Below are 14,728 nucleotides of genomic sequence, written 5' to 3' on the forward strand. Positions count from 1 at the left end.
ATTTGGGGATGTTTCACTCATTTTTTAAAGAGAGCCTTGCCAGATACAAAACTCTTGGCTGGAAGTTGTTTTACTTCACTATTTAAATCCACTGCCTTAATTCCTGTCAGGCTTGGATCCCCATCACACTTTAAAAAAAAAAAAAGTCTGTCTCCTCCCCCTCCCCTGCCCCTGGTTCCTTAAGTAGTTAATAGGGAATTACTTTGCAAACTTTCTTTGGACCGCCCTTTTGGCTCTGTAATCTGACTCATTGCGTGAGCTTTGCTGGGGAGTCGGGCTAAAGAGCAGTATCCCTCCAAACTAAATAGATTTGGAAACAATCTGCTGGCATTCACCAAGAATGCCCTGCAGCTTCCACTAGCACCTCCCAAGATCCACAGGCAAAGTGCTCCACAGAACATTCAAACTCTTGCAGAAGGATCCACTATCACTGTCTGAGAGTGCCCCATGGACTCCACCAGCACTGCATTGGTGAAGTGCCCCTTGGACTTTCAGGCCTTTTGTTCTTCCACAGTGGCATTGTGTTTAATCCTCCACTGTGGTCTCTGTGCCAGTTTGTCAAGAGCTGAACTGAGTAGAGAGAGCTCAGATGCCAGTGTCGAGGTGGTTAAGAGAACATGCCACAATGAAAGTAACAGTTAAACCTATCATCACTTCCTGAGATAGTACAAGCAAGAGGCTAGACAGGAGAAAGCACCAGCTTGCCCAGTGTTCAGTTTTTCCTCTGAATAAGCATTGGGCCAGGGTTATATGGATCAGCATAGACATGGGGATTGTCTTGCTGCTGAGGGAGCCCCAAACAAAAGATTCCAGCAATTTTATGCACCCAGAGGGGAGGGAGAGGAGGAAGGATTAGGAGTGGAAAGTACTGAGTACTGAGTCAGAACAAAGAAGAGTATCTTCAACTTGCCCCCACTCCCCATCACCTTATGAAGGTCTCAGCAGAGGCCCCTGGGAGGCCCTGGCTGAGGGCTGCTCTGAATGGAGGCGTCTGGGCTAGGAATGCAGTCATGCCCAAGAACGTGGCCAGCCAGGGACATGAGTCCTCAACTTCAACTCCTTTCAGACACTGCAGTGTACCAGCTATGCTTCAAGTCCGGTGTGGGAAGAACAGCTTTCCTCCATGAAGCTTGCTTGGCAAAGCCTCTGTAAATGCCTATGATTGATCCTCAAAGATCACATGCAGGATTGTGGCTGGAGTGAGACTGCTCAGAGGCAATTTCCATTAAACAAGGTCCTGCTAATGGATGGCATTGGTTCCAATGGACTGGGGCCTCAGGCTGGGGGTTGGGCAGCAGGGTGGCCCTCAACTCTCTCACAGCCACAGAAAGCATGCCAAGTCTCAGCATTTGGGACCTGTCTTACCCTCTTTTTATTTCACAGGCCCTCTCAGGTTCTCTGTTGAATTACTGTTGAGAAATACAGAACAGCATTGTTCTTGTCCCTAGTTGGATAAGGTTTTTGCTTTTGCTTTGTATAATCCCATTAGATTACATCCCTCAACTCAAAACAAACACCCCATTGTCTTCTGAATGGGCTACACTTCTGTGGGTGCCTTGCCTTATTTCCTCCATTCTTGAAGGCACCTTCCTACATGCAGTGATATCCTACCCATGGTCCCTAGTCTAGCTCACATGCCACCTGGTCCATGAAGCCTCCCAGCTCCTCCCTTCTGCCTTCCCAGGGCTCTATACTTTTTCTCTCAATTCCACCCTTACTTGGTTCTCGCCCATGGTTCAGTGATTTGTATCTCTGCCCCTTGCAGCATTGAAGCCCATGAGAAGCACGCACTATTCCCTTTTGAATATTTAGAGTGGTATGTCCTTTACCTATTACACTTAATCCTTATGACTCATTTGTGTGTGTATATACGGTGTCTGGCATATACACTTGGATTCCCAGCCTGAGGCCAGTGAACCCAAGACAAAGGTTACAATACTTATTCACCTACTTTTGCTGCTAAAAAAATTGAATAGATCTCAATTAGAATGTCTACATTAAATAAAGTCTTTAAAAGTTGTTTTTACTCACATATCACTTCAAGGTTGTTAACTAGGTTATCTCATGCTGATTAGAAGCTCCAAATGACAGTTTTAGATTTCTTAATTGAAACTTGAGCTGATTAAGTTTTAGACAAATCTTTCAATAATAAGGGGTTCTTGGTAGAAGGAATGGGGACTATTCTACTTGGGGCTTAGTAAAAAAAGTTAAATAAATATATGTGTCAGTTATTGCTACTTCTTTCCCAAATTTAAAATTTTTTTTCAAATAAATAATGAGTTTAAAAAAAAATACATCCACTGTCTTCTTGCTTCCCTTCCATGGTGTTTCATGAGAAATCAGCATTTAATTTTATTGGGTATCCCTTGTATGTCAAGAGTCACTTTTCTCTTGCTGCTGTCAGAATTCCTTTTTTATCTTTGGTATGTCATACACTGATTAGCATGTGTCTTGGGGTAGATCAATTTGGATTTATTCATGTTGGAGTATGTTGTGCTTCTTTGATGTGGATATCTATGCCCTTCAATAGATTTTTGAAGTTTTCTACCATTATTTCCTCAAATATTCCTTCTATCCCTTTTCCCTTCTCTTGTCCTTCTGAGACACTCATGACATGTGTGTTTTCACATCTCTTGCCATCATTTGGTTCCCTGATGCCCTGTTCTATTTTTACCAACTTTTTTTTTGTTTTGGGTTGTCCTCTTTATCACTTGGTTCCCCTTATTCTATATCCTTGTAGTTGCCTATATTCAATGGAAAAACAGATCCACAAAAAAAGGGAAAAAAAGAAGAGAAAAAAGTAAAGGAGAAGAAAAAATATGGGAAGAAAAAATAATAAAATAAATGATGTAAAAAATACATAAGAGGGGAAATAGTAAACAGAAATAAAGATGTTAAAAGATGAAAAAAAGAAAAGGGAAGAAATAAAAGACCAGATAAGTGAGAATAGAAAAGGAAAAACAAAACAGGGAAAGGCAGAAAGAAAGGGAGAAGAGGGGGGAAAAATCCAACAAAAACTAAAAAGAGGAAAGAGAAAAAAGAATAAACAGGGCAAAATAGAAATAAAAAAGATAAAAAGGGAGGAAAAAAGAAAATGTGAAAATAAAAGGCAAGAGAAATGGGAAAAGAAGAAAGAAAAGAAAATCAGGATAAGAAGGAAAGATATTAAGGAAGAGGAGAAGAACAAATACACAAAACAAAACAAAACAGAAAACTGGGTCTCCCTTTCAGACAACCAGGTCTGGTTAGGCTCCTCCTCTCAGGCTTCCTGTTTTGGCCAACTGATCAACCCACAACCATCTCTCTGCAGGTATCTGGGTGAAGTGAGAAAGAGAGAAAAACAAAACAAAACAAAAAAAATAAAAACAGGCTTCACTCTCAGGTCACCACTGACTCTACTGGTGACTCTACTTCTCTATGGCTGCTTGTACCACAAATCACCCAAGCCTCTCCACCAGTAACCAGATGAAGGAAAAAATAGAAAACAAAAGGAAATAGGAAAAAACAGAGAGAAATTTTTAAAAAACCTCTGGCTAAGTTCCCTCAAGTCTGCCTTTGGCTGGCCTGCTCCCCCTACCCTAAGTAGGCTGAGCACAGACCTTCCTGTGAGATCACTCCTCAGCAGCTCCCCTCTCTGTCAGAGCTGGCTGCATGACTCCCTTTCCCCCAACAATGGCTGGGAAGTTTACCTCTCCTCCTAGGCCAGCTGGTCAGCTCCCCTTCTCCCTGATGCCAAATGGGCCCCCCTTTCTCTAGCCGACTTCTTCTATTGCCCCCATGACACCCCAGCTACCCTTATGCTTGGTAAGCCTGCCTACCTTCTCAGTTTCTAGAGGAAGAGTGCAGCCTGTTGTTTCCCTATTCCACTATCTTGTACACCAACTACTTTGAAAGACATAGATATCCATGTCCAAGAAATGCAACATACTTCAAACAGGATAAATCTGAAGAGACCTTTCCTGATATACATACTAATTAGAATGTCAAATGGCAAAGATAAAGAGAGAATTCTAAAAGCAGCAAGTGAAAAGTGATTCGTCACATACAAGGGATGCCTAATAAGATTAACTGCTGTTTTCCCATTAGAAATCATGGAGGTGAGAAGGCAGTGGTATGCTATATTTAAGATAATGAGAGAAAAGCTCCCAGCCAGCAATCCTATATCTGGCAAAATTTTCCTTCAATAGTGAGGAAGAGTTTCAGGTATTCACAGATAAACAGAAACTGAGCTGGTTGTCAAAGGACTTATCCTGCAAGAAATATTAAAGGGAGATCTGCAGGCTGAAAGGAAAAGACAGGAAAGAGTGCTTCGGAAGAGAGTATAAAATTAAAATTACCACTAAAAGTAATAAAAGTTTAAAAAGAATATTATAAATAAGATATGACATGTAAAACCAAAGGATAAAATGCCTAGAGTACTACTTTAACAGTAATAACTAAACATTGAATGTTAATGGATTACACTTCCCAATTGAAAAACACAGACTTGGGGATTGGATGTGGTTCAAGCTGTTCAGTGCCTGCATCCCACATTGGAGGTCCTGGGTTCATTCCTGGTGCCTTATCAAATAAAAAAAACAACAAGCAAACAAATGAAAAATCAACTCAAGGGAGCTGATGTGGCTCAGTGGTTGAGTGCTGCCTGCCCATATGAGGTCCCAGATTCAATCCCCAGTCCTGGTACCTCAAAAAACAAACAAACATAAAAAAACCCCAAAAACTCACAAACTGGTTGAATGGATAAAAAATATGAGACATCTATGTGCTCTCTACAAGACACTCACCTTAGATCCAAGAATATAAGTAGGTTGAAAGCAAAAGCCTAGAAAAAGTTATTCTATGCATGCCATAACAACAACAACAACAACAAAAAGCTGGAGTAGCTATGCTAATATCAGACAAATTATATTTTAAAAGCAAAGCTGCTATTAGAAACAAAGGAAACTATATATTAATATAAGGGAAAATCCTTGAGGAAGAAAAAAAATTGTAAATATTTATGCATCTAACCAGTGCCCCAAAATACATAAAGTAAACAATGGCAAAACTGAAAGGAGAAATAGACGTCTCTACAATAGTAGTAGACTTCAATATACCACTCAAATCAATATATAGAAGATCTAGAGAGAAGATCAATAAGGAAATAGAGAACCAAACAATTTGATAAATGAACTAGATCTAACATACAGAACAATGCACCCCACAACAGCAGGATACATATTCTAAAGTGCTCATGGGTCATTATTCAGGATAGGCCACATGTTGGATGACAAATCTGGTCTCAATAAATTTAAAATGACTGATGTTAACCAAGCACTTTCTCTGATACTAATGTAATGATGAAAATCAGTAACAGGTAGAGGGCTGGAAAATGCACAAATTTATGGAGGTTAAATGATACACTCAAACGATAAGTGGGTCAAAGAAGAAATTGTAGGAAAATTCAGTAAATACCTCAAGATTAATGCAAACAAAAACAGAACAAACCAAACATATGGTAGGTAGCAAAAGCAGTGCTGATAGGGAACTCCTAATAAAATTCTAAAAGCTTTTTAAAGAAATGGAAAAACTAATTTTCACTTTTCAGAGGGTAGGTAGCCCTAAATAGTCAAAAATGTCTTTAAAAGAAGAACGAATTTGGAGAACCCTCATTTCCTGACTTTAAAGCAAATTACTTATCTACAGTGGTAAACACAAACAAACAAAAAACCCAGCATGTTTCTGGCATAAAAACAGACGGATTGACCAATGATACTGAATCAACAATTTAGGAATAGACCCTCACATCTCTGGTCAAGTGATTTTTGCCAAGGCTGTCAAGCCCTTCCAGCTGGGCCTGAAGAGTCTATTCAACAAAGGGTGCTGGAAGAACTGGCAGCCATTTCCAAAAGAAAGAAAGAGAAACTCTGTCTCTAATCTTATATAAAATTTAACTCCAAATACATCAAGGACCTAAATCTAAAAGCAACAGCCATAAAACTCCTAGAAGTAAATATAGGAAAACATCTTCCAGGTCTTATGGTAGGCAGTTTCTTTAACTTTACACCCAAAACATTAGCAATAAAAGAAAAAATGGATAAATGGGATCTCCTCAAAATTAAAAACTTTTGCACCTTAAAGGACTTTTCAAAAGGGTTAAAAGTCAGCTGATTGAAAAATATTCGGAAATCACATATCTGATAAGAGTTTAATATCCATGGTACATAAAGAGATAATTACAATTCAACCATAAAAAAGACAAACTTCCCAATTAAAAAATCGGCAAAAGACTTGAACAGACAATTGTCCAAAGAAGAAATACAAATGGTGAAAAATTACATGAAAAAAATGTTCAGCAGCTCTAGTGATTAGGGAAATGAAAATAAAAACTACAATGAGATATAATTTCATATCTATTAGAATGGCCACTACTAAAAGGTTAGAAATATAGATGTTGGAGAGGATGTGAGATAGGAACTTCTATTCACTGTTGGTGGGAATGTAGAATGGTACAGGCACTGTGGAGGACTGTTTGGCAGTTCCTAAAGAAGGTGAATATACACTTGCTATGTGACCTGGCAATACCACTACTAGGTATGTACCCAGAAGATATGAGAACAGTGAAATGAACAGACATCTAGACACCAATGTTCACAGAGGCATTATTCACAATTGCCGAATGATTGAAACAACCCAGGTGTCCATTAGTCAATGAAAGGATAAACAAACTGGTATATACACACGATGGAATATTATGTAGTTGTAAGAAGAAATGAAGTCATGAAATATATGGCAACATGGATGAACATGGAGAACATTATGTTGAGTGAAGCAAGCCAGACACAAAAGGACAAATACTATTCGATTGTGCAATTATGATATAAATATATTGTGGAAAATCATGGAGTTAATAATTAGAATACAGGTCACCGTAAAATATAATAGCATGAGTGTAGATAATGGAAAGCTTATGTTTAATCTGTGCAGAATTGGTAAATAGGTTGTTTATAAATCTTTAGAAATGAAATGTAAATCATGAGAGCACATCATGATGTTTGTGACTAGCAGAGCTATTATATGAGTATAACAGTGGTTGAAAGGGAAAGTCTAAGGACTCACATAACATGGGACAGCATAACATAGTGAAACTTCACATGAAATATAAATATTTCTTTTGCATACATAAGACTGTTTTTACAAAATATATACAGAAATTAACTAGAGAGAAACAACTGCAGCTACATATGGTGGGAGAAGCATAGAGTGATTAAGAGGTGATGAGCTGTTTATTATTGGAATAATGAAAATGCTCAAATAATGATTGAAGTGATGAATGTATAACTATGAGATTATACCATATACCATTGTTTATAAACTTTGGATGGATTTATGCTTTATTAATATGTATCAATAAAATTGATTTGTTAAAAAATGTACTATCATCACCACCGTCCATTACCAAAACATTTCCATAATTCTAAACTGGAACCCTGTACATTTTAAGCTTTAACTTCTCATTGCCTATCCCAAACCCATCCCCTGGTAACCCATATTGTATATTTTTATCTATGAGTTTTCTTATTCTAATTATTTCAAATAAGTGAGATCATACAATATTTGTCCTATGTGTCTGGCATATTTCATTCAACATGATATCTTCAAGGTTGATTCATGTTGTCACATGTATCAGGACTTTATTCCCTTTTATGGCTGAATAATATTCCATTAGCGTGTACATGACAGTTCATTTATCCATTCATAGGCTGAAGGACACTTCTGTTGCTTCCATGTTGTAGAAATTGTGAATAATGGTTCTATGAACATCAGTGTGCAAATGTCTGCTCAAGATCCTGCTCTCAGTTCTTTTGGGTATTTACTGACTAGTAGGATTGCCTGGCCAAATGATATTTCTATACTTAGCTTTCTGAGGAACCACCAAATTATCTTCCACAGTGGCTGTATGAGGTTACATTTCCACCAGAAATGAATGAAATGTTCTTACTTCTCCACATCCTCTCCACTTCTAATTTACCATTTTTAAAATAGCAGACATCCTAATGGGTGAGACATCTTATCTCATTGTGGTTTTGAGTTAAGTTTCCCTAATGGCTAATGATGTTGAGCATCTTTTCATGTGCTTTCTGGCAATTTGTATATCTTCCATGGAGAAATGTCTCTTCAGGTCTTTTGCACATTTTTTAATTAGTTGTTTCTCTTTTTGTTAATTTGGATGGTTTTCAAAATTATATTCTGAATATTAACCCTTAATCAAACATGTGTTTCCCAGATACTTCCTCACATTGAATAGGATAACTTTTCATGCCCGTGATAAAGTTCTTTGAGGACCAAAAGTTTTTAATTTTGATGAGATCCCGTTTATATTTTTTCTTTTGTTGCTTGTGCTTTGGGTGTAAAATCTAAGAAAACATTTCCTAATGAAAGGTCCTTAAGATATGTCCCTATGATTTCTTCTAGGAATCTGAGAGTTGTAGCTATTATATTTTGGTCTTTGACTAACTTTGAATTTATTTTTATATACATTATGAGGTAGGGATCCTCCTCCCTGTTTTTGCAAAAGGAGATGCAGTTTTCTCTGCACCATTTGTTGAAGAGAGTATTTTTTCTCAATTGAGTGGCCTTTGCCACCATGTCAAAAACAACTTGGCCACCGATATGAAGGTAGATTTCTAGTGGAAGGATTGGGGGATCATACAGGAGTTCTATATTTAGTTTCCTGAGGAACAACCAAACTGTCTTCCACAGAGGTTGTACCATTCTACATTCTCACCAGTAGAGGAGTGTTCCTATTTCTCCACATCTTCTCCAGCACTTGTAGCTTTCAGTATTTTTTAAAATAATGGACATTTTATGAGGTGTGAGTTGATGTCTCATTGTAGTTTTGATTTGCATCTCCCTAATAGCTAATGATATTATGATATTGAACATTTTTTCATGTGTTTTGTTGCCATTCATATATCATCTTTGGAAAAATGTCTCTTTAAGATTTTTGCCCATTTTTAATTGGATTGCTTACTCTTTTATTGCTGAGTTGTATGATTTCTTTATACAGAATGCAAATCAAACCCTTTTCAGATATCTGGTTTCCAAATATTTCCTTCCATTGAGTAGGATGCCTTTTCACCTTGACAAAAGACTTTGAAGCATACAAGTATTTAAGTTTGAGGAGGTCCCATTTATCCATTTTTTTCCCTTTTGTTTCTTGTGCTTTCGGTGTGAGCATTAAGAATCCACCACCTACCACCAGGTCTTAAAGATGTTTCCCTACATTGTCTTCTATGAGTATTATGGTTCTAGCATTTAGATTTAGGTCTTTGGTCCATTTTGAGTTAATTTTTGCATAAGATGTGAGATAGTGGTCCTCTTTTTTTCTTTTAGCTATGGATATCCAGTTCTCCCAGCACCATTTGCTGAATAGACTATTCTGATCCACCTGGGTGGTCTTGACGGCTTTTCAAAAATCACTTAACAATAGATATGAGGGGCTGTTTTTGAACATTCAATATGGTTCCATTGGTCTACATATCTATCTTTATGCCAGGACCATGCTGTTTTTTTTTTTTTTTACCACTGTACCTAAGTAATATAATATAAAGTCTGGAAGTGAGAGTCCTCCAAATTTTTTCAGCATCTTTAAGATGTTACTTGCTATTAAGGGCCAGAAAAGGCATTCTTAAATATTGATTATTTTAGTTGCTATTATACATGGAATTATTTTCTGATTTTATCCTCAAATTTCTCATCAGTAGTGTATAGCAATGCTATTGATATTTGCATATTAATCTGTATCCTGCCACTTAACTTAACCCCTCTCTGAGTTCTAGTAGCTTTTTTTTTTTGTGGATTTTTCAGTCCTTTATAGATATAGGATCATATCATCAACAAATACTGAAAATTTTACCTCTTCCTTAACTATTTGGGTAACTTTTTTTCTTTATTTAGACTAATTGCTCTAGCTAGAATTTCTAGCATAATATTGAATAAAACTGGTGATAGAGAGCATCCTTATCTTGTTCCTGATATCAGCAGGAAAGCTTTCAGTTTTTTTCACATTGCGTGCAATGCTAGCTGTATGTTTTTCATATATGTACTTTACCATATTTAAAAAGCTTCCTTCTATTCCTATATTTTGGGTATTTTTATCAAGAAGTGTGTTGTATTTCATCAAATGCCCTCTCTGCATCAATCTAGATGTTCATGTGATTTTTCTTCAATTTCTCAATGTGGTTTATTACACTAAATGATTTGCTTGTGTTGAACCACCCTTGCATACCTGGGATAAAACCCACTTGATTGTGGTATATAATTCCTTTAGTGTGCTTTTGGATTCAATTTACAAGTATTTTGTTGAGGATTTTTGCATCTATATTCATTAGATATATTGGTCTTTAACTTTCATTTTTCATAGAATCTTTTTTCTGGTTTTGGTATTAGGGTGATGTTAGCTTCCTAGAATGAGTTTGGTAGTGTTCTTTTCTGTTCGGTTTCTTGAAAGTGCTTGAGCAATGTTGGTATTAGATCAGGTTTGATCGGTAGAATTCACCTGTGAGGCCATCTACTCCTGGAATTTTCATATTTCAGGGGTTTTGGTGACTGTTTCAATCTCTTTACTTGCGATTTGTTTGTTGAGGTCTTTTATTTCTACTAGGGCCAGTGTATGTTGTTCATATATTTCTAGAAATTCTTCCATCTCATCTACACTGTCTAGTTTTTTGGTGTGCAGTTGGTCATAGTATCCTCTTATGATTTCTCTTTCTGCAGGGTCAGTGGTAATGTCCCCCTTTACATTTTTTATTTCATTTGCACTGTCTCTTCTTTTATTAGTCTAGCTATGGGTTTTTGTTGTTGTTGTTGTTGATCTTCAAGAACCAACTTTTGGTTTTGTTGATTCTATTTTTTTGTTCTTGATTTCATTTATTTCTGCTCTGTTCTTTACTATTTATTTCCTTCAGATTATTTTGGCATGAGTTTGCTGTTTTTTCCTACTTGCTCAATGTGTACAGTTAGATCTTCAATTTTAACTCTATCTTCTTTTTTAATGTAAGCATTTGGGGCTATAAAATTCCCTCTCAGCACTGCCTTTGTGGTATTTCATAGGTTTTGCTATGTTGTGCTATTATTTTCACTTGTTTCAAGATAGTTACTGAATTATCTTGCAATTTCCTCTTTGACCCATTGATTATTTAAAAGTGTGCTGATTAATGTCCATATATTTTTCATTTTTCTTTCCATTATTGATTTCCAGCTTCATTTAATTATGATCAGGGAAAGTGTTTTGTATAATTTTAATGTTTTTAAATTTATTGAGTCTTGTCTTGTGACCCCACATAGTTTCTATCTTGGAAAAGGACCCATGAGTATTTATAAAGAATGTATATCCTGCTGTTTGGGGGTGTAATGCTCTATAAATGTCTGATAGGTCTAGTTCATTTACCATATTATTCAAGATCTCTGTTTATCCTCTGTCCAGATGTCCTTTCCAGTACTGAGAGTGGTATATTCAAGTCTCCAACTGTTATTGTAGAGACATCAATTTTTCCCTTTACTTTTGCCAGTGCATGGTTTATGCACCTTGGGGCACCCAGGTTAGGGGCATAAATATTTATTATAGTTATTTCTTCTTGTGAATTGTACTTTTTATTAATACAAAATGAAAATGATTCTCTTCTTCTCTTAAAACAGCTTTGCATTTTGTTCAATACTAATATGACTACTATAGCTTTTTTTGTTGTTGTTGTTACTATTTGCATGGAGTACCTTTCTCCAACCTTTCACTTTCAACCTGGTTGTGTCCTTATGTCTAAAGTGAGACTCCTGCAGACAACCTATATATGGCTCATTTTTTAAAATCCATTCTATTTGTCTATGTCTTTTGATTGGGGATTTCAAGTCATTAACATTCAATGTTATTACTGTAAAGGCATGACTTAGTTCATCCATTTTGTCCTCTGGCTTTCTGTTGTCTTATCTTAGTGTTGTCTGTCTTTTTACCTTTTTATTTACTCTTCCTAAAAATCTTAATTTCTACACTCTTCTCCAAGTCTCTCACCCTTGTTTTTTTCTTTCAGGCTGCAGCACTTCTTTTAGTTATCTATTGTAATTTTGGTCTTTTTGGAACATACTCTCAGTTTCTTTGTCTGTGATGCCTTTAAACTCACCGATATTTTTGAAAGACAGTTTGGCCAGATAAAGAATTCTTGACTGGTAGATTTTCTCTTTCAGTACCTTAAATACATCATACCACTTCTTGCAGCCATGATTTCTAATAAAAGCTGGCCCTTAATCTTTATTGAGTTTCCCTTGTATGCAATGCTTTGCTTTTCTCTTGCTGCTTTCAGAATCCCATCTTTATCTCTCATATTTGTCATTCCGCATAGTAGGTGTATCAGAGTAAGTCTATTCAGATTTATTCTGTTTGGGGTGCATTGTCCTTTTTGGATATTGATATTTATATCCTTCATAAGGGTTGGGAAGTTTTCAGTCATTATTTCCTCAAATATTCTTTCTATCCCTTTTCTATTCTCTTATCCTTCTGGGACACCAATAATGAGTATGCTTGTTTCACATTGTCATTCAATGATGAAGACCCTTTTCCATTTTTTTCCATTCTCCTCTCTTCTTGTTCTATCTTTTCCAGTTCAGATGTTCTGTCCTAGAAATCACTAATTCTGTCTTTGAGCAACTGAAATTTGTTATGTGCCTCTAATGTATTTTTAATATATTTTTATTACAGAAGTTTTGAACTTACAAAACAATCATGCACATGTGTAGAATTCCCATCCAACACCCTTTCATCCATACCCCATATTGTGGTGGAACATTTTTTAAAGATTATGAGATATCATAAGACTATTATAACTAACTATGGTTCTTAGCATACATTTGGCATATTTTTTCCATAACCTGATATTATTAACACCGTATATCTTTGGCATTGATGCAAGAACATTACAATATTGCTCTTAATTATAGTCCATAGGTTACATTAATTGTATTTTAACCCATGCTTCTCCATATTCCCACCACCCTACAATAATGACATACTTCCATTCTAGTACACAGAAGGATATTTTTCGATTTGTACTATTAACCACAATTCTCATCTACCTCTGGGTTCACTGTGTTTCTAATTTATTTTTTTAAATAATTACTTTTTATTTTTAAAGAAGCCTTAGATTACATAAATGTTACATAAAAAACATAAGGGATTACCATAGGCCCACTCCCTCCCACTACCTCCTCCTCCCACATTTTCCCATATTAAAAACATCCTTCAGTACATTTGTTTCAATTGAACACATATTGACGCATTTCTTCTAACCATGGACCACAGTTTACATCATAGTTTACACTTTGTCTCACACAATTTTGCAAGTTATGACAAAATATACAATGGCTTGAATCTGTTACTGCAATGTCATGCAGGACAAATCCAATGTCCCTTTTATGTATTTTAAAAATAATCACAGACAGCCACAAATATCAACATATTTTATTTTTAATACTATAAATATATAATTCTTTATAAATATTTTTTATTTATTTCTGCCCACCCCCTTGTTGTTTGCATTTGCTATGTCTGCTGTTGCATATTGGTCTTCTTTTCAGGAGGCACTGGGAACTGAACCCAGGACTTCTGATATAGGAGGGAGGTGCCTAATCATCTGGGCCACCTCTGCTCCCTGCTTTCTTGTATCTCTCATTGTGTTTTCCTCATGTCTCTTGTTTCATCTTCTTGCATCAGCTCACTGCACCTTCCTGTCATGTCAGCTTGCTGTCTTGCTCATCTTCTTTAGGAGACACTGGGCACTGAACCTGGGACTTCCCATGTGGTTAGTGGGAGCTCAATTATTTGAGCCACATCTGCTTCTCCTAATGTATTTATTTTATTTTATTTTTTATTATCTTTTTTTAAAGATACATAGATCACACAAAATGTTACAGTAAAAAAATATGAGGTTCCCATATACCCCACTCCCCACACCCCACACTTTTCCCACATCGACAACTTCTATCATTAGTGTGGTACATTCACTGCATTTGATGAGTACATTTTGGAGCACTGCTATACAGCAAGGATTACAGTTTATGTTGTAGTTTAGACTCTCTCCCAGTTCATTTAGTGGGTTATGGCAGGATATATAATGTCCTGCATCTGCCCCTGCAATATCATTGAGGACAACTCTAAGTCCCCCAAATGCCCCAATATCACACCTCTTTTTCCCTCTCCCTGCCTTCAGCAACTCCTATGGCCACTGTCTCCACATCAATGATAGAATTTCTTCCATTACTAGAATCGCAATAATTCTATAGTAGAATACCAGTAACTCCACACTAATCCATATTTTATTCCTCCATCCTGAGGACACTGTGATGGTGATATCCATGCCACCTCTAAATTGAGAGGGGGCTTAGATCCCACATGGCTGATGGATGGAATTCTTCTGCTTGCAGCTGTAGACTCTCTCAGTTCCCTGCTGTGGTGGTTGACCATCCTCACCGCCCTGTTAGCTTACCTAGCTAAGTCCACTGAACCAGAGAGTAGGTGCTGCAACTCTGCTGAGGTTCAGGGTCCAGCTGGTACATAGACAGTCCAGAGATTCTAGTCTCCTGAGCATACACCAACCCCACTGCCAACCACAGGTTCAGTAAAAGTGACAGAAGAGGCATGCATAGGGAGGTCACATCTGAGTCCAACTCCATCACACTCAGGAGCACAAATTCCAGAGAA

The 14,728-nt window shown here is 36.8% G+C and overlaps 1 protein-coding gene across 2 annotated transcripts in view; it reads right to left on the bottom strand.

Moving 5' to 3' along the window:
* Positions 1–14,728, bottom strand: part of ZDHHC15 (zinc finger DHHC-type palmitoyltransferase 15) — a 324,251-nt gene that overhangs the window by 33,298 nt on the left and 276,225 nt on the right. The gene's annotated exons all lie outside the window — the stretch shown is intronic.

The sequence above is a fragment of the Dasypus novemcinctus genome, chromosome X (genome assembly GCF_030445035.2).
Source record: "Dasypus novemcinctus isolate mDasNov1 chromosome X, mDasNov1.1.hap2, whole genome shotgun sequence".
Taxonomy (NCBI): domain Eukaryota; kingdom Metazoa; phylum Chordata; class Mammalia; order Cingulata; family Dasypodidae; genus Dasypus; species Dasypus novemcinctus.